Consider the following 19877-nt stretch of genomic DNA (forward strand, 5'->3'; position numbering starts at 1 on the left):
GTTGGTAACAACTATTCATCATTCTTAAAATAGTCCTAGCAAACTGGAAATGTTAAAGTATATTATAGACATACACCAGTGTCAAGGATCCAAGTGCAAACAATTATGACTAATAATAATCAGATACATACAGATTAGAGAGGCATGTGCTAACATCTCAGTGTTGGTAGCAAAAACAATGTGTCTTTCTGCAAGGAACAATATATTCTAAAATGAAATGGAGATCTCTTTTAAAGGTTAAGAACTCATTCAATTTAATGTCTTACAGGGCTTACACTGAGTTCAATATTGTATTAATTCAACTGTGAACCTAGAAACTTGCACCCACTGTGAAAGAGATGTACTCTTGCTCTGGAATGTGTTACTGAATATGTTAAAGCTGTAGTGAAATGCTTCTCCCAATCATGTAGTTATTAACAATTTTAAAAAATGATTAAAAAATAATTCTTGAAAGCATAAAAATTTGCTCCTTAATAATTAGTAGATGTGAAAAACATTACCATTGAAATCTATCTGATGACTTTATATCCATGCTCAGATGCCAAGGAGCTCAGAAAGTAACTGACTGTGACTAGTAATAATCAGATATATAGAGATTAGAAACACATGTCAAATGTCTTAATGTCAATTGCATTAAAAATGAATTTTTCTGAATGAAACTGTGTATTTTAATAATGAAATGGAGATCTTTTTAAAGGTTAAAACCTCATTTAATTTTATGTCTTATAAGGTTTATACTGACTACAGTATTGTATAACGGTGATAATTCAACTGTAAACCTAAAAATATACAGCCAATTTTGAAAGAGATGCATCTTAGCTCAGAATATTGTTATTGAATATTCTTATCTGGGTTTCTGAAAAAAAAAATCACCATTCTCTCTTTTCTCACAGCAGCTCTTCATGATTAGAAGAAAAATAAAACATACATGCTTGAAATAGCTTATGACTTTCTACCTTAATCGGTTGAATTGAAAGAACTTATATAATTTCCCTATTTAATCAGGACAATTTCACATTGGGCTTAATATTTTGCAATTTTAAGATGAGTGTATTATGGAATTTTTGCATATGACTTAAAGTAAGTTATGTGAAGAACATAGAAATCCTTATTAACCCCACCAGAGATACATGACTAGTCTTTCCCGTATGGTACATGGCCAGGTATGTATGGTTCAAACATCAGAGACCGTTTGTTATTGGAGCTGAAGCATCAAACCAGTTTGAACTTATTGTGCTGACATTCATTTTGACTGATATTTTGAAAACTTCCATAGTAATATAAGTGAGCATCCTTCCATAAAATCACTAGAAACATCTGTGTTAAACTATTTAAGATAAAGTTGGCATTAATAAGCAATGGCATTCCAAGACAGGATATGTGTGAAGCTACTGTGAAGAATGGCCCCATCACTTTCCCTGCTCATAATTATCATCCCCAATGAGTAGTGACATGGTTATTTTTAATCAAGTAATAATTTTAACAGAAATCCAATAGAAACAGCCATTATGTCATTACTGCTTGATCAGAGTGAATTAGGAATTAGAGAGACATTCCCTAGTGCTTCAAAACTTGTATATAAGAAATATAATAATTATTTCCATAAGAACAAAATACTCCCAAAATAATATCAAAGAAACACAAAATTAGAAAGCACAAATCATCTTGTATCTTTCTGTATTAAAATTGAAGCAAGTATAAGTTGGTTTTATTTGGCCAAGAATTAAAAGTAAATAGATAAATTAACCTGATCCAGGAATCATTTCTTAGAATAAAAGGACATAAATGTGTTGGAAATACAATGAAATCAACATGACAGTTTATGTGGTTTATTTTTACTCTTAAAAGCAAGATATATTCTTAAAAAAACAAGATAGGTCACGTTTTAAGAAAACCCTTAAGTTGGTTTCTATGAGAGTAAGTCTAAAAACTAAAGTTACTACACACTAAAATTAAAAAAGAAAATAGAAGAAGCAATTGTGCTTAATCAAATATTGAACATTTCAAGTGTCAAGACAAAATTTAAGATTGTAATTCAAAAATTGCCTACATAAGCCATGGAGCATTAGAATTTCAAGGGTTGGGGAAGTGGCTCAGCTGTTAAGAGCATAGACTGCTCTTGCAGAGGACCATGGGTTCAGTTCTCAGCACCCACATAGTGACTAACAACCGTCTGTACTCCAGTTTCAGGGGATCCAACTCCATCTTCAGATCCATGCATCAGTGCACCCACACTGTGCACCTACATGCAAGTAGGCAAAATACTCATACACATAAAACTAATTAATTAGTCTAGCTGAGCATGGTGGAGCACACCTTTAATCCCAGCACTCCTGTGGTAGAGACAGGCAGATCTCTCTGAGATTTATGTCATTATGGTCACATAGCAAGTTCCAGGCCAGCAAGGGCCATACAGAGATCTGGTCTCAGAAAACCAAATTAATGATAATAATAGAATAAATCCAGAAAACTGTTAAAAACAATAATTTTAATTTTACACATTATGTTTAGATATCAGTGTGTCTAGACTGATCAAGGAAGTTGAGGGAAGTTGTTCACCACATTTAAATTCCAATGACGGAAGTAAAGGGAGTAAAGTTAACAGCTGAGGAAACTTGTTCACAGAATCAGTGTCATTATATCAACTACTAAAGACCTCTAAAGTCCTGAATATGTTATAGCAAAAACTTCGAATGTGACACTTATTAATAGCAAATAGATATACATCACAGTACTACAGTGCAGTCAGAGTCATTTTCATATGTATAAGCCTGAAATTATGCACTTAATTAGCCTGTATATATCAGCAGAACAAAAGAGGAGTTCCATTCTCTGTATGGTTCCTGCTATCAAGTATTCAACCGATAGAGTTAAAGAACTTTTTATAGTTTCTGCCCCTGAATAAATTTAAATTTAAACCTACTGTCTTCCATTTAATAGCTGAATGAATTTAAAGACATTATTTTGTTCTGAAAGTCTAAGCATGCGTTTTTCTGCTGTGCAACAGGGGAAATTCGGGACTGGTTTGGAAGCATGCTTCCAACACTTAGATTAACTCCTAGGGTATCTAATTAGTATTGCAGAGATTATATTATTGTTCTACCCCAGTGAATTTTCATATAAAATATAACTTTTTAGAAAATTGAATCAACCGATAATTGCTACCATCTTATGTTAAGCTTAATAGAAATATAATTGAAGGGAAAATGATTTACTTAACTGGAAAAAAATTATAAAATGCTTATTTTAACACAGTCTTAATGCAGTTCTTAGCTTCAGACGTGCATGTGTGCTTACACACACACACACACACACACACACACACACACACACACCACATGCCTCAGGGAATTTTAAAGCTGTCCTGGTTATCAGCTTATCCTTGTAAGCTTCTGCTTATCTTATCAGGGAAAGGCATCACTTTTGCTTCCTTCTGCTAATAAGGTCTGGAGCAAAGCTTTCCTCTAGCAGCTCCGTAATTCCTCTTGCAGACAGAAATGCTCAGTCTGCTGTCTCTTCCCCTTCCTTATCTCTCTGCTTAGTTTTGTTTTCATGGTAGTCAGAGTTGCAAATCGGTTTTTCTCCTTTGCTGGAGTTTTAAATTTTGAATATTGTAAAAAAAGACAGATGTTTTCTGCCTCAAAATCATCATTCTAATTAGATTTCACTTTCTATAAGTCTAAACATTCGTGCAGAAATAGATATTTTAAAGAGTAAATTATGAGTCATGCTTAAATTAAGCAGGAGTTATGTTCTGGCACTTTTATACAAATAACTTAGATCTTATGCAAATAACTTAGATCTTAGTTCTCCTTTTGTAAACCAGTGAAGAAGATAAGAACTCTTCAGAGAAGTTGCAGAAAACATCCAAAGGATAATACGAACACTGCATAGTTGCACAATTTACCATTATATTACTTCTAATAGTATTACAAAGTGAGAAATCCATGTAGAACAACTGGTACAATTTTTAGTGTTTTTACATTAGTTTGTTATCCTATCTATAAAGAATAGCATTAGTTTTGAAATGGGAGTTTTGGAAGGCAGATTTTCATTTTAATATCACTTTATTAAAAATGAAGGGTAAGTATAAACAGGGTATAGCTTCATCAGGGTAAGATTAGAGAAGACAAGTTGATGAAACTGGAAATTAAAGGAGGGGTACTTAATTGACTATATTTCGGCATAAAGAAAAAAACTAGTCCTGAATTTGCTGTGTAGTGCAGCAGAAGAATGCAAGCTTAGCCGGTAGGGTACAGGAAAAATTGGCAGGGTGAGAAACCAAGACTGCAAGTCACAGTTAAGGCAATGGGACACAGTATGCAAGCAGGATGAGGTAATCTCCCTAATGAACAGACAACTTGTCAAATCCTTCCTGGAATTCTGCAGCCTGTCACAGACTCCCAATCTGAAGAGGAATGTGAGAACTTGAAGAGGGTTCAGAGGACAGCCACAAAGATAATGAATTGGTTGTAAAGTAAGACCTACAAGAAAAGGTGAAAAGATCTGGAATTATTCAACTTGGAGGCAAGGACTTAGAAGTTATTTAAATCTACAAGTAAAAAATATATGGTTCCCATCTCCTGCTTCTCCATGAATTAAAAGGAAGAAATCAGTTTAAAACTCAGGATGGAAAATTTATGGAATTTAAACAATAATTTAACAAGCAGGTTCATTACACATCATTAAGGGCTCTGGAGAGTGGTTTACAAAATGTACATGCTCCTTTAAGTTGTATAATTTATTTATATATTTATTTTAGTTAGCTGTGAATGTGCAGTCTTTGATGAAGAAGAGAAATGGTCTAAGTGACCTACCAGGGTCTCCCCAGTCTTAAATTTCAATGAAGTCCAGAGTTAAGTATTAATAGTCCACTAAATCATTGGCAAGTTTTTAGCCATACCTCTCACTCATTTGTTTCAAGACTATGGGAGTGAGTAGCGAGTTGAGGTTACTTGAACTAAGGTGATTCTGGGAGGAGAAGAATTTGGGATAGAGAGTTGGGAAGGGCCACAACTGGGAGAAGTTCCTCTAAGGCAAATAGAATGTACTAAAAGAGAGTAGACTGTAACTCAGGGAAGTGAGCACAGTCTGTCTGTGGCTGGCCTGTGTTGTTTGTAAGGAGTATGAGAGCAGATGGAAGATGCTGGAGAGATTTTTGTCAGCCGATCACATAAGGCTTATAGTTTCTTAATAATGCTGGTTTCCATTCTTTGGTGTGAAGACTCAGAGGGTCTTTAAGAGAGAAATGTTCTCATCAGTTTTCTGACTCAGAAAAATCACAAGAGTAATGTGAATGATAGATCACAGATGAAACAGCTCCAGGCAGGAACAGCAGGTAGGGGCACGCCCAGATAATTCATGTGAGCAATAAAACAGGTCCAAACTGAATCTCAGAGGGCAGAAGGGCAAAAGGGAGAGATAGTCAAGAGGACTAAGTAAAAGAAAATAGTGTTTAGTTTGTTATGTCTAGATCTTAGGAGAAAATGATGATGAACACAAGGAATACTTAGTGACACAGATCTGTTTACCTATTTAGTCAACAGAAGTGTGATTGTTGTGAATTAGGCATTATAGTAGGTACTGACAATGTAAAAATGATTGTAAAAAAGGTTATATAAGCATATCATCTACTTTCCTTGAGGCAGTCTTGGTTGACATTTGCTTTCCTCATCTTTTGATTGAAGAAGATATGAGCAAAATATGGTATACAATAGAATATTATTCAACCGTACAAGGGAAAGACATTCTGATGCCTTAAAATCTGGGGGAACCCTGAAGACATTATGCAATGTGAAATAAACCAGTACCAGATATGTATAGTTTCACTTATTTGAGTTATAGGAGAATCAAATTTGTAGAGACACACAAGAAAATGGTGGATACCAAGGAGGTAGTGAGGAGGGATACAAAATGAATTGTTGTTTGATTTGTATGAAATATATCAACTTTTTGAGATTAAAACATTCTTGAGATTGGTTACAAGACAATGTGAATGTACTTAACATCACTAGACTACACACTCCTAAGCTCTTAATGTGATTAAAGTTTGTATGTGTTTTATCATACCTAATTTTAAAATTCATTTTTATTTTATGTGTATGAATGTTTTGCCTTTGTATGTAAGTGCACCCATGTCATGCAACACCCACAGAGTTTGGAAGAGGACATCCTCTGGCACTGAGGTTGCTAAGAGTTCCTAGCTGAGAAGCCAATGTTCTTAACCACTAAACGGTGGATCTCACCCTCACAATTGTTAATGACCTTTGTTAAGGTTGTTGCGTTTATCCATAACCTCAAATTCTCTTTTAAATTTAGATATGAAAAAATAAAGAATTCTGTGCATGTTGGAGTTTACCAACTCCTTGAGTTTTTCTGAAGTGTTTATGGATAACAGGGCCCAATATTTTCTCTTTGATGATCCAATGATGCAGAATGTCCTGTGAGGTTCAAGAGTAATTGTATGTTGGTATTATTTTCTGTAATCTTGTCTTTTGGCTGTAAAGAACTTTTTTCCCCTATAAAAGATAAGGTGAACCATTATAAAGCAGGGCTCCCCTAAGTAAACCAGACCACATGAGGTTTATTGTGGGAATAAGCCACCTGACTCTCCCAGTGATAAACTTGGATAAAGCACATAAATTCTTACAATGTTGATCATATCCATCTGTAAAGCAACATCAAGGAGATACAGATCTCTACTTGGGTAGGCATAGTTTATGAATTCCTGTTGGACGAACCTAATGTCCAAATTCTTTCAGATGATCTTGACAGGCTTCATTTTAATGAGCCTTTCAGTATGTTTTACTATGGTCTAAGGAGTAGTTAGCAAAACTTTCAGATTCTCAGTCCTTCAATAGTTCCTTTAGTTGAGTGCTGAGTGCCTATTAGACCTCTGATAGTTTTCTCCAAGTACAAAATTATTTTCTTTATTGTTGTTTTGTTGTTATAGAGTCTAGAAAAAGGTTACGAGGAACAAGCAAAGAAAGGCTTGTGACCACCATAGAGCAAGCAGACAACATTAGCAAATTCCTACCATAGCAAGGAAGGACTGGGACAAATGCTCCTCAAAGATATTCAAAGAATTAAAATTTTAACAAATATTTTTCTCCATTTTAAAATTACTTATGATTATGGACTCAAAATATAAAAAAATGTATGCTTTAGAGACAATCTTGTTAAAATTTCACCACCGTTTATGTTGGGTATTTTGTTTCTTTACCCACAGTGGATTGTGGATGTAAAGTTTTTAATACATACTATTTCATATTTGAGCAAATTTTCTTAATGTCACGAGTTTTGACCAATGTTCTCCTTGTTGAGCAGAACACTTGCTTGAAACAGGCATAGCAGTCAAGATTTATCATTGATTTTCACTTTTTAACTTGCTGAAGAGTCAGGCATCTTTAAAGAATGGCTCACTTAGTATATAATCTACTAAAGCTTTACCTTTTGTTTGCTGAATCTGGTTCTTTTAGTACATGATTCAATCTAATTATAATTGATTACTTAATTCAATGTTAATAATAATTTATTGTTTACTTATACCTAAGATGTGTAACATTTGAATCTTTCAGGTAGGAATCTACGCTTTTGAAAAACACTAAAACTCATAAGGAACCAAAAGTTAACTAACTATATCAACATTTCCTCTGCTGTCTGTGGCTACTTGACAAGGCTAAGTAACTTAACATCAACCACACGTTAAAAACTGTGTGTCTGTCATTTAGTGGAAACTAATCTTTATTTCATGAGGGGTAGTTATTTGTTTGAATGTTTATAATCTTTCTCAAGTGGTTATTGCTTCAATCTTTTTGTTTTAATTTGTCCAACAATTTCTTACCACGCTACCTTTATTATTTGTTTTAGCCTCCCACTTCAGGTTTAAGACAACCAATAACAAAGGTGAATAGGATGGTAATAGTATCTTCTGCCTAATTGGACTAGGACCCTTTCTGAAGGTGTTGGTGACATGGCATCTAGCAGTAGGACAGATTCTTTTCTCTTGAATTCAGGACTGGGTTTGGGTAAAGTTTTTGTAGAAAAGACCTCAGAAATGGCTTTTAGGAGATTCTGTTCCATTTCATACACTTTGCTCAAAATTTGAGACATATATTTGATATCACTTTGTTTATCAATTCACTATGATTTTTCCAACTAAATTTGAACACTTTCTCCTATCAAAAGAATATTTCTAGATTCAGTTTTCCGAGAGCCTTATACTAATAGTGAGTAAAATTTTGTCCATACTTGTCAGGATTGAGAATGTCACTAAGTCAGTGGAACAATCTCAGCTATCCTTATGTATGATATGTAGCTAGCCAACTTGCGATAGTCTGGAAGTAGGTTATAAGATGCTGTGAATGTCAGTGACCCACGAAACAGGGTGTGGGAAGACTGGGGAAGAGAAATAAGGAAGATCTGCAAAGGGAAAGAACAAAGACCAGAAAAAAAGCCTGGTGTAGGCAATAGAGGCACAGTAAGGGAGTAGCCAAAAGAGAGGGCAGGAAAATGTTCCATCCAGAGTTGTTTTGACAGAGGAGACAGGCTAAATTTGAATGTTTTAACCCAAGGTAGCAATTTAAGTCTTTTTTCCCTCTGGACTTTAAAATTCACCTCTTGGGGGCTGGAGAGATGGCTCAGAGGTTTTAAGGGCACCGACTGCTCTTGCAGAGGACCTGGGTTTGATTCTCAGCCCCACATGGTGGCTACCAACTGTCCTTAAGCCCAGGTCCAGAGGATCCAAAGCTCTCTTCTGACCTCTATGAGCAATGCATGACACGGATGTACTTACACACATGTAGGTGATACTCTTATACACAGAAAATAAAATAATAAAATACATTTAAAAAAAATTCACTCCTTAAGTATATTTTTATATGTGTGCGTGTGCATGTATAGTGTTTGCATATATGCATGTATGTTTTTGTGTGCACTAGAGTGCATGTCTGGAGACCAGAGAGAAACTTGTGGAAGTCAATTTTCTTTCTGTCATGTGGGTTCAGGAGACCAAACATGTCATCAGTCTTGGCAGCACAGGCTTTCCTCATTGAGCCATCTGCACTAAAATCTAACTCATACCAACCAAAATGTAGCTGGCCTCTGAATATTCTAAGTTCGAAAATGTTCTCATTTCCATGATCTCACACATAAAAATTCTTTATGCATACTCAATCTGCCCATGTAAGCCACTGAAATCCTATATAGTTCTTTGCAAAACTGTTCACGAACTGTAAATTCTGGAGATTTTGTTGCTTAATATTTATACATAGATGATGATCCCAAACATCATAAATAACTGATTACTTATCTATATTTAAAAGATGAAAGGAAGAAATAACAAATAACTAATCTCAGAAACCACCACATCTGTTACAGGGCCAAGTAATAAAACAAAACCAGCTAAAATGTTCATCAAAGGAAACGAAGCCAAAACAAGGATGTGAGTGAGGCTCAAAGTGGGGAAGTGAGCAGGTTACAGGGGTGCAGTGCCGGGGGTCTAAAGTGGAGCTATCTGTGGCCTCCTGCCTACTCTGTTCTTATCCACAGAGCCTGTGTTTAACCACACCAGCAACCAGGCCATTCCAGGGACAATATTTATACAAGAGAGCAAGTTTAATTCTATACTTTGAAACATAGATGCACTTTATTTGTTCATCAAACACATAATATATACTGGTGGTGAGCTTGTTACACTTTACTGTTATTAGTTTATGAATGGTCAGTTTTTAAAATCTCTAATTAAAAGCAGATAGAATCTAACTACAGTCTTTACAGTGTGGTTCTATAAGAGTTTCAGAGAGAAGAGTACCTCTGTCTCATACTTTGTTACCAATATAGCTCAGAAATGAAATTACCCTTTCGGAGATTAGCATGTGTGTGTGTGTGTGTGTGTGTGTGTGTGTGTGTGTGTGTGTGTTTATTTAATGTATTTCTTCAGAAATATTTAAGTTTGAGATTATATTAAGTGATTTGCCTATGAACAATTAAAACCTTTTATTTTGAATTAATTTTTTCAGGGTTCACATTATTCATTAAAACAAATGTTAATTCAATTAAATGAATATGTATTCTAAAGATAATTTCACAAATAATATTATAACAAAAATTTTAAAGAAAAATTTTTATTTTCAAAAAAGTATAGCCTATTCATCACTTGAAAAATATCTGATCTGTGACACAAATTGTTATTTTTAAATACTGTCCATAAACATAGCATGCAGGGTATACTCATCTCCAAATCCTGAAAAGAAATGATTAATGTTTTTCCTCCTTGAATCAAAATAAAACAATTTTAAGTATAAAAGAAAAGAAATACCATTTATTTATATTTACTTTTGTTTTATTAGACATTAAGCTAACAGTAGGCAATGATATGGCATATTTCAGAAAAGCTTAAAGACAGAACTTTGAATGTATTAAACATTAAAAAATGGTACATTTTTGAGAATTTAAGTATTGACATGTCTAAATATTGCATAAAACATACATACATTTCAATATTCCATAGTTATCCCCAAATAGACCCAATTTTGTTTTTATATGTCAGCTAAATACATTTAATTCAGAAAAAGGAGAAAGAACACAACATCAATGATGTCAATTTTTATATGTTTTAAATGAATTGTTCTACTTTACATATACTTTGATAGTATTTAGATCCCCTCCCCTATTCACAACTCAAATTTAAAAGAACTTTGTAGAAATGTGCATAGAAATCTCTAATCCTAGAACATAGTAGTTAAAGTAACACACAAGAAAAACGATTTGACTGGAAATAGCACATAAACCAATGTTCATTATTACTGGGAACCAAAATATATGATATTAAAGATAAACTAACCATTTTTTGCCTATGAAAAGGACAAACAGTCAAAGACAGGCCCTCTTTTCTGCTTTCATCCTGAGATGTTATTTTCCCATAAGGAATAAGTTGAACTGTATCTTAGAGTGTGTCTCTTGTGCTTATGAACTGATCAATCCATGTTTAATAATTCATTTAAGGAAAATAATTGCAAATAGAAAAAATGTAAAAAATTTAAAAAAAAATATGTTTTTGACATATATTTAGATATATAGGCTATACAAACAATGAAAACTTTAAGTTAATACCAGAGGGCAAAATTCTATGTTCCATAGTTTCTTAAAGTCTCAGATCATCTTCATACAGTTTTAGCATTCCAAAAAGATGAAAATGAAAATATTTGCTTTATTTTAGTTACTAGCAATCTAAATTTTTATTTATGATTTTCAAAATTTTCTAAATTTCCCAAATATGTCACATTATACTTTCTTTATCATTAGTACAAAAGTAGTAATATTAAAGTGCATCAATCTGTGTACATGATATGTAGGTACCACTTGGGGACCGCAGTTTTGCCAAATTATCTTGCCTTTGATTCTTTGCATCATTTGTCATGCTGAGTTCTTTATTATTTATGACTTTCTTACATACTACACATACATAACTACATATGTGTTCTTACATGTGTTTGTAACATACGCATATTTTTATCCACACGCACATATACATAAGTGTATACATATACATACGTGTATACATATATACACTTACATATATTTCCATTGGTGCCAAATAACAAATGCTGTTGCAAGATCAGCATTTTCTCACAAAGAGAGTTCTCACATTTGTATTTTAGAATTTCTTTTTTTAATTGAAATCTTGCAAATTTCTACAATTTCTTTTGATTGAACTTTGGTTCACAGCCTATCCACACACCCACACTACCCTTCCAACCAGTTTCATGATTTTATATGCATATATGCCTGTAGAATCAAATCTGTGTGTCCTCAAGTCCTCAAATGCCTTTCAGTGTGGGCCCATCCACTGGCAACAAAATAAAGCAAGGCAAAAGAGACTAGACTATCAGCATTTAAAAGAACAACGAATTAAATGGCAATTCCAAAGGAGTCCTTTGTTTTGAATTCTCCTGTGAAACAACACAGGGCAAAGATCAGAGTTTGATTCAAGCTCAAACCAGAGCTCTTTCTTAACAACATCAAATATTAGACAGGAATGCATAATAGAAAATAAAAGTACCTCACCATTTCTTTAAGTTTTCTTTACTAACTGTAAAATTTTGAGCATGTTCTGTTAATGAGCAATAGTTCTGTGAGCCTCCTTCACAGCTCAGGATGCTTCCAGAAATGGTCACTCTTAGTTACTAATATTTGTATAACCTGATTTCAATATTTCCTTATTCCAAATTTCCTTATTATTATTTCCCTACCTGTGGAATGAATACTTGCTCCAGCAATGCTGCCTCAATGATGTACTAACCTTCATATATACGCATTAAATAACACCTGGATTTTTATTATTTTATTTATTTATCTTATTTTATGTGTATGAGTGTATGGTCCACATGTATGTAAGTGTGCCTGTGTCATGAAATGTCTGTGGAGGTCAAAGAAGGCATTGGATACTCTGGAACTGGCTTTAAAGATGATTGGTAGCCACCATGTAGGACTGGGAATCAAACCTGGGTCCTCTGCAAGAGCAGTCAGTGCTTTAACTGCTGAGCCATCTCTCCAGCCCCCAAATAACACCTGTTTTAAATATACTGTGTAACATTTTACATCCATAGTGGACCATACAAAATGAATAGGGATATGAAAACACACAAACTGGCAATTTTGATACATAATGCAATTGCCTTGCTGAAACACAGTCTATTGTGAATATTAAAACATTTTTCCAGTAATCCATTATTTTTCCTCATTTCCAATTCTTAAATAATGCTACAGTTTCAATTAGCTTGATTCACTTAAACTCTTTTGAGACTAATAATCTGTTTATTCTTTCCTTCAATATGCACATTGATATAAAAATTATGTGCAGTGCTCTTAACTGCTGAACCATCTCTCTGACCCTCAACTATTCTTTTCCTCTTATACAAATCTTCAAATATGGACAAGAAAACAGCCATTCAGGGCTTATGGACTGGCGTGTACATATTGCAAGTACATGTAAGGTAGCAAAGTATCTTTTCTAATTCCTTTGTACTCACTTAATTGTTTTGTATGAGCTAAATTCCTTTGCATATTAATATAACATATTTCTGCTTTATTTTTATTAAAACTCATAAACTCATAAATAATAACTGTAAGGTATTTCTATTTTTTTAATTACAATGTAAACTTCCATTAAGGTAAGAAAACTTGCCTATTTATTATTGTAACTTGTGCCTGATACAGCTTGAAGGTGATAAATATTTATTTATGTATATCTAATTGAAGGAGTGAAGTGACATATAATAGACAACATAAGGAATGATTTGGGAGGAAATAAATTATTTTTATCACTAAAAATTATATGCTTTTATATATATATATTCATAAAAACCAGATGTTTCCCTCTTATAAGTTAATTCATACATAGTAAACACTGAAAAGGAGAATGCATAATTAGGCTTTGATATTATTTAAGATTCCAGGGGCTTTCTGCCTGGCAAATAAAAATCACTATCCACTCACAGAGTCTGAATTACTTTTGTGTTAATTTGATTTTAAAACTATCTTTAAGAATCCTTCATTTCAAGTTTTTAAAAGGTATATAAATATGGAAAAAGCCTTACTTTTCACGTTTGGTGACTTTATGACACATCATTAATATCTTCTGCTATCTCTTTAAATAAAAATGCTAATCAATTATGATTTCCACATAAATATAAAATAAAATCCATTCCTACATACTGTGTGAGTCTACTACTTACACTAAAAAAACCTAATAGGTTCTAAATATAACTTTCCAAGAAATTATTCAATGTCTCAAATTTGATGGATGTGTAATGGAAGGTAGTAAACATGTAAAAAGCATCAAATGTGCTCTTTTGATGTAGCTAACTAAATAAAAACTGACTTGTTGAAATATAACTTAAGACTGGATTTTAGACTCATTTCTTTTAAATATTTTATAAAACAAACACTGTAAAATGTAAAAAACATACTAAAACTGTGTTTGTGCTATCATGCTTTGAATGGCCATTCACTGTTCTGCTTCCATTTTAGTGAATGGATAAGCTGGATGTTATAGCAAACATATTCCTTAAAGTGTTCCATCAAAATTAATATTTGATAAAGGGCCATGCAATTCCAGTCTTAAGCAGGTAGGTAAACCATAATTTAAACTGCACATTTAACTAAAAGTTCAAACTTTGTAACTAAGCAGCTCAGAAGCCTCATAAAAATAAAAAAGGTAACATAAGTTGTTTTTCTTTTATATCTGGTTTTATATAAGGCCAGTTGCAAGACTAAGACAAAAAGATAACTTACCAGGATCATACACGTTCTACATTTTGTAGCAGGCATATGCTTGAGAGCCAGCAGAGGGCCAGAATAAGGGTTAAAGGGCTGACATATGGAGCCTGAAGTACTGAGGAGTGGAATTTCAATTCTAAGTGCTACCATGGGGCTCATAGTAACCTTCATTGTTGAAAAGGAGTCACCAGCTGGAACGAGATTTGTAACCACATTAGAAGCAAGTTCTAGTTGTCAGTGCTTCAGGCAAAAGACTAAGAAGCGAACAGCTGTCTCCTTGGAGAAAAGTGATCAGCTTTGGTGAATTCTTTGACAAGTCTGCCACTGATGGAAGGGTTGATAGGGGTCACACAGATGAGGGTCTTAAAATGTAGCTTTAAGGTCAAAAGGGAAAAATGAAAGTAAATTTCGAATATAGCTAGGCTTGTGCTGTAAAGAAAACTAATGTAAAAATAATTCTTGCAATGTGTGCTTAATGAAAGGCAGTAGCACATGATCTGAACACTGTTAGGAGAGCATAGAATGAATTGTTAGTAGATTGTAGTCTTTGTTTCTAGGTCATGCAAATGACATTTTAAGTAGTAATTTATTGTTTCTTATCCAGTGAATTACAAGCAAATATTCTTTGTGCTATGTCAAAAATATTCATTACCTACATAATGGAAAAACTGTATAAGAATGCAAATTTTAAGTCTATATTAGGAATATTACATTGTTTTCAGTAGTGATCCCTGATACACACTCCACTGATAGTGTGGCCACTAACAATTTACACTCAGGACATTTGGTAAAAACACCTGAATGCATAGGACTCAGCATGTATGGCATAGTGCATAGGATTTGGAGAGGGGATTGGGGGAGGCATGGATTGGGGGAGAGGATCTGGATTTGAGTGGGAAATGTATGAAATTTAAAAAGGTCGATAAAATATTTTTTAAAAAACATTAAAAAAAAACCTTTAAAGTTAGGTAACCTCATTTTCATTGCATATTTTTCCCTCTTATATTTCCAAATTTGTGTCCTAAAATACCGATATGAGAAAAATAAGTACAGATGAGAATAATATTTAAGACATCCTTTGGAACAAGTAGCTGTCATGGAGAAAGAGATATGCACAAATATGAAGTTGGGATCAGGAGAAAGAGACAGAACTGGAAAACGTTAAGAAATAAATTCAGTGGTAAGATGCTGAATGATTTCTACTGGCTGATCTTTTGGTCAGTTTCATGCTGTACATCATCTCAGCTGGGTAGGCATCATTTTCCATGACAAAAATCTTAGAAGTGATGAAGAACTCTGAGCATGCATATTGTTGACATCCACAAAATGCTTGACAGCAGTAATAATGCCACAGAGACCATGTAATTAACGGAGGAAAAGCAGCCTTCATGTTTATCTCTCCTACAAAGAATAAGATGTTTTCTTGCCTCTTTTTCATCTGATATGTGGACATTTCCAAATAAAATAGAGGTATCTCTTGCCCAATTAGTATTTTTGATGTGCTTAAGGAGCACTTCTATTATACTCATGGAAAGTTACATTGTAGGGTCTCAGAAACATCTTATACATGTAATGATGCTACGTTGGATTCTTGGACATTCTTTATGGTCCTTGATGCTAGATGGAGTACTCATTACACTCAGTCTTCAAACCAATTTAGATTGTAAGAATGTGATGGTGGACAATAGGTTAGATGAGGTATGTTATTGTTTTAATGACCATATGTAATATAAACATATGATATTCTATATAGAAGTATTATGATTGTCATTAGGCATCAAAAAATCTCAGTACATTATATGTAAACAAAAAATTAGTGATGAAATTAAAGAAACCTGTAAGAATGAATGAATGAGCATGAGTATAGTTTTTCAAATTAAGTTTGGAAATTATGTATATATTATGTAATTAATATGTAATCATCTTGATAGGTAAGTTTGCTATGTTTTGTGCTTAATTTGAAATCAATTTATTGGACATTTTGCAAAATTAAATCAAATTCTGTTATAGTCTTATAGTAATATTTAAACTGATAGTATCATTACTGTCATTGTTTAAATCAGTGAATAACATAGGACAGACTTTCCATATGTTTGATATTTTTTAAAAATTAGTGGGTTCATGCCTAGTGCATTTGTGTCTGTTCTTATCTGGGTTCTTTATCATGTATGATTACTTGAATTCCCTATTTTCAAAAGCTTAGGAAATCCTACTCTCCTTCCAAATGGGAGCATAGATGACAGAGACTAAAGAAAAGCACAAAGTCCTTTTTGTAGAAATCAGTATTAAAATTTTTAAGTTATTTTTATTTTATGTGTATGTGTCTGTTGTTGGCATGTATGTGAGTGCACCCGTGTCATGCAATGCCACGGAGTTAAGAAGAGGGCTTCAGATTCTCCTGGAACTGGAGTTAAGACGGTTTGTAGCCAGCATGTGGGTGCTGGGAATCGAACCTAGGTCCTCTGCAAGAGCAGTCAGTGCTCTTCACTGCTGAGCCATCTCTCCAGCCCCAGAACTCAGTAATTTATTACAAGGGTTGATAAACTACAAACTGCATGCAGGACCAAATCCAGTGCTCTGTTTTGTTAATAAAATTCTGTGTAAACATAACCATATTCATTCATCTATACACCGTCCACGATGTCTTTCTCTTCCTCAACAGCAGAACTGTGTTCCTGGATAAGGGAATTTATGACCTGTAAAGCCCAAAATGTTTACTTGTTGGTCTTTTATAGATCTGTCATGATTCCTGCTGAATTGTCTCAACTTCTCCTCTATACACTTCTTCCCCATCTTCTTTGTTCTTCCTCCTTAGAAAATACCTGGAGGCAACTTTGTTCATTCCATTCACTGACTGACTACTAGTGGCTTTGTGGGTTTTCACTTAAGAAACAAGTTATTTCAGAAATATATTTCTTTCTCTTATTTTTTATTTTATTTAATGTGTTTGAGTTTCGCTTGCATGTATGTGTAAGTACACCACATGCACGCAATGCTCTGCAGTGACTAGAAGAGGATGTTGAATCCCCTGGAACTGGAGTCCAACTGGTTGTTGGCCACCAATTGGATTCTGCGTATTGAACCCTCATACTCTGGAAAAAAAACAACAACAAGCGCTCTTAACCACTGAGCAATCTCTCCTGCCCCAAGAAACAACATTTTTGTAAAAAAGTATTTTATTGAATTTTTTGTTTCCTACAGAACATCTTAATCATCTTTATACTACCTTCACCATTTTAAAAGGAATAAAATAATGCTTATATTTCAATGGCTTTTGGAAATAGAAAGCAAATTCAAAGACTAAAATAATTGCAATGAATATTATTAAAAAATAATAGCAAACATGTAAACATCACTTACTAAGTGCTAATCTTAGTTATGATTACAGGGTTTTTATTAACTTATATAGAGATTAATAATATAAAGGAGCACAACTAAATGAGAAACAAAAATAAAACTGAAACACAAGCCAGTAGGGTGATCAGCTCTCCAGCCTCAATGTGCCTCTGCTGGCCAATGAATGCACTTTACCTTTCAACATACATTATAACTGCACTGAGGGGTCAGCCTATTTTGTTCTCATATGGCATCCTAAAGTTTAATGGAAGTAAATTAAGGCATTAATATCAGTAAGAAATATTTTCTAATACATAGAGCTAATATATTTCTCTTTCTAGTGTTTAATAATCCAATGAAAGCTTTAAAACACCATTCAAATGAGGAGGAAAAAGGGGGAGAACATGAGTGGTTATACACCGGGCTTCATGTAATATTGAATCAAGTCTAAAAGCAAGAGATAAAATGTCTTTTAGATCATGAAGGATTTCTTTGTGTGAAAATTATATGACATTCAGCTGCATTACAAATCTGGCAAATGTTGCAGATAAATAATGTCACCATTATTGATAATTTACAGATGAAGCAAAAATAAATGAGACAAAAAATTAGCAAGTATATGGCAAGAAATACTGAGACAAATTTACTTGAATTATGGCCAACAGAATCAAAGAAAGAACAAATTCATTCAAACTCATGACAGTTAAATGAAAATATAATATTGAAACCTTACTAACCAGTATAATAATTGAATAAGCTTGAAAAATGGCTGTACTAACTTGAATAATTCATATTAATCACATTTTACATAGCTGTAAAAATACCATCCAAGATTCCATTATCAGTAAGACATTTTAAGTATTTATTCTATAACATTCTTGTAAACTTTTCTTCCTTTTCACAGGAATATACCCATTCTATCCCAAAGACAAAAAATTATCTCACCTTTAAGTTCCTTAGCCACTGTTCATAGCATTTTCTGATAATATTTTAATCGTTCACAAAAACAAAGTGTTGCAACCACATTTCTCTAGGAAATTAATGAATTAAATGGATAACACCAATAACTGTTTTTTGATTACAGACTGGGCTGTGGGTGTAGAAGATGAACTACATTTGTATAATATAGCTAGTGGGAACTTTTACAGTATTACAGTCGTCTTGAAAATGAGATATCCCATTGATTGAAAACATTTTTATTTTGTAATTAATGAACTCTGTTGGCTTCTTAAATCGAATTTTAAATCCAAAAAATTAAAAAATATGTTAGCTGTCTTGTAATACACATTCAAAAATACTAAACATGCACCTCTTATGTTAGGATAATTCTATTTAAAGGGGTTAAAGTACAGCCACTCAAGACTAAGCTGGCTTTTGTCAACAGACACTTGACATTTGAATGCATCTATTCTGTGCCTGTTGAGGGGTCAACATAATAAAAGGACTCTAATTCAATACTGGTGATTGGGATGATACTACCAAAATGTTTGTTAGAGTTTCTGACAGTGATCTGTGGAAACGTCACTCTCACCTGAGTGACCTATGAGATCTCAAGGTCAAGAAGACAGAAAGAATGGTTAAGAAGCCAAACACTGCCAGTGCTGAGGCAGTTCCTGCTGGGTCATTTCTCTGAACTGACTGTACAGGGAAACCTCCATATTTGTTTAGAATTGTGGAAAGAACATGAACTTGGCACTTTGTATGGGTGGCTAATTTCCTTTTAAAATACCAACCTTATTCAATGATACTAAATTTATTTATTTATTTTTAATATTTTATTTATTATTTTTATTTTATGTATACAAGTATATTGCCTGCATGTATAAGTGCAATGCCTGTGAAGGTTAAACAAGGACATTGGGTTCCCCTGGAACTGAAGATACTGACAATGGTTAACATGTGGGTGCTGGGTATCAAACCTGGATTCTCTGCACGAGCGGCCAGTGCTCTTAGCCCCTGAGTCATCTATCCAGCCCATTTGACAGATAATTTATAATGTTCATTCCTTTTTTACATATTGTTTTTGTTTGTTTAAATCAGCTCGTCTACAAGATTTTCACTGGAAAAAGGGACTAGTTACCTAAAAACCAGTACAGTAAACTGTACCCATTTTCTCAATATTTTACATAGTTGTTTACTAAATGAATTTCTTTTAACTCTTTTTAAATAAGGTGGTTTGATACAGCAAGTTGGTTGAAAAAACAAAATGTATCTTAAAATTTCTATTTTGAAAATTGCAGTATAATGTAAACCACATGAAA

The 19877-nt window shown here is 33.5% G+C and overlaps 1 pseudogene; it reads right to left on the reverse strand.

Moving 5' to 3' along the window:
• The window catches only part of LOC103734058, a 117151-nt pseudogene extending 102721 nt beyond the window's left edge, over positions 1 to 14430 (reverse strand).
• Between the last annotated feature and the right edge of the window lie 5447 nt (positions 14431 to 19877).

This window comes from Nannospalax galili, unplaced genomic scaffold (assembly GCF_000622305.1).
Source record: "Nannospalax galili isolate Female #2095 unplaced genomic scaffold, S.galili_v1.0 scaffold235, whole genome shotgun sequence".
Taxonomy (NCBI): domain Eukaryota; kingdom Metazoa; phylum Chordata; class Mammalia; order Rodentia; family Spalacidae; genus Nannospalax; species Nannospalax galili.